Source organism: Macrobrachium rosenbergii, chromosome 49 (genome assembly GCF_040412425.1).
Source record: "Macrobrachium rosenbergii isolate ZJJX-2024 chromosome 49, ASM4041242v1, whole genome shotgun sequence".
NCBI lineage: Eukaryota > Metazoa > Arthropoda > Malacostraca > Decapoda > Palaemonidae > Macrobrachium > Macrobrachium rosenbergii.
Genome location: NC_089789.1, coordinates 22,796,676 through 22,798,605, shown reverse-complemented (window position 1 = coordinate 22,798,605; position 1,930 = coordinate 22,796,676). Strand labels below are relative to the sequence as shown.

General features: G+C 35.3%; 1 protein-coding gene across 14 annotated transcripts in view; it reads right to left on the bottom strand.

Annotated features, from left to right (window-relative positions):
• The window catches only part of LOC136832154 (collagen alpha-1(IX) chain-like), a 99,775-nt gene extending 99,418 nt beyond the window's left edge, over window positions 1-357 (bottom strand). For 6 of the 14 annotated variants that reach the window (XR_010851100.1, XR_010851101.1, XM_067092874.1 and 3 more), the window contains exon 1: window positions 1-287. This exon is cut by the window's left edge and continues 11 nt beyond it. The gene's annotated coding sequence lies outside the window, so the exon portion shown is untranslated. The other 8 variants (XM_067092870.1, XM_067092872.1, XM_067092864.1 and 5 more) reach the window with 7 other exon arrangements.
• Between the last annotated feature and the right edge of the window lie 1,573 nt (window positions 358-1,930).

The following is a 1,930-nucleotide window of genomic DNA, read 5'->3' as shown; positions in this document are numbered from 1 at the left end:
AATTTCCAAAAAGAAGCGAAAAATTAGTCAATAGGATCTTGACATAATCGGAAGGATGAGCAAAATGAAGTACGAGTCTATTCCCCCCCTTGGTAAAGGCAGCAAGGGGGTATGCCCCCTCCACCAAAAGGGTTTGGCCGTCGGTCAACCTGCAGCAGCGGCGGCGGTGGTGGTGGTGGTGCTGGTGGTGACGAAATGGGGTGTCGTAGCACTGCAGACCACCACCTCACGACACAGGCGAGCCCGCGGCACTGGCGACCTCTCTGCCTTGGGACCCCCTTGCGACCTTCCTTCCTCCACCATTTGACTCTCAGCATCCTCCAACACATCTCCTCCTCCTCCTCCTCCTCCTCTTCCTTGAGCATCAACCTCCTCCTACTCTTCTTCATCTTCTTCTCCCTTAAACAATCCCCAAGTGATTTTGGTGCCATAAATGTAAAGAACGTGTGACGGATAAATTTCTGTTGAGAGGCACAACGTCATCGCCGAAGGAGAGTCCACCGAAACTATTGGATTCTTTTACATTTTCGTTCCATTCTAGGGCCCTGCTTACAGTCTGATTCCAAATTATAAAGTGACAAATCAAGTGAGGTGAATCAAGTATCATTCGAGTCCAACAAAATTTAACTATTTATTCTAAAGTAACTCATAATGTATTAAGTAAGAACCATGTTAACTTGATGAAAAAAACTTATATAACCAAAAAACACACACACAAAAAAAGTAAAAACTGTCTAAAATGGAAGATATCAGCAAGAATGGAGCTGTAGGTTAGACGGCATATTCTTAAGAATGGCATGAACCTTAACAAAAATTGTAAAATATGACTAACGGCTGTGACGATGAGCACAAAACAATCGAACATTTTAGAAAACACGAAAACAGAACTGGAAATATATCGGAAGGTGACGAGTATCGACCATGTACCGTGAGCAGTAATAATAGTATGAAAACAACTATAACCATGAGATCATTTTGACAATGTTCACTATCATTATTATTACACCTCAGCTATAACCTTAGAAGTGTATTAGAAGGGGAATCATGACATAAGCACAAATGGAAAAAAAACTGGTAATATGGAAATAAAACAAGGGCAAGTCGATAATATTTCAAAACCATAGTATAAGAATCTTATTCAAATAAGAAACTGCCAAACGCTGTGAAATTGAGCTATCGTAATACCATTGCAGTGGGACTATGACAAATATCATAAGCAAAAATGAAAAATCCCGTTCCAGATTGATATCAAATTAGTCAAATTTGATTATCAAATATGAAAATAACTTTATAACAGCAGGACAAGAGCCAAAAGAACGGAATGATTAAAATCAGAATAAGAACCAACAGAACTCGTAGATTCAAAATTAAAACAAATATATGTCACCAAGTGGAGTAAGTGGTCTTCTCATCAATAATTTAGCTAAAAGAACTTTCCAGTGTACGGTGCCAAGTGAAAATTTATATATATTCAAAATAATTTTCATTATACTCCGTTATTCAGTTACTTGTTTCTACTACCGCATTTCTTTCATATCATTTATTGTTTATCTTCACACACACACACACACATATATATATATATATATATATATATATATATATATATATATATATATATATATATATATATATATATATATATATATATATATATATACATATATATATATATATATATATATATATATATATATATATATATATATATATATATATATTCGGTCACTGGACGCTGGTTCATGAAAGTAAATGGCCTCTCTGAACTATTCCAGTAATAATACGTTGGATATGTCTAACCCATCAGCCCTGGTAAGCCAGTTTTGACCATTCTGGAGATTTTAAGTTCTAGTAATAACAAGTTAATGCTATATCTATTTTTTTTTTTTTACTGTATAATTAGCCGTTTTGAAGATTTTTGCGAGTTTGG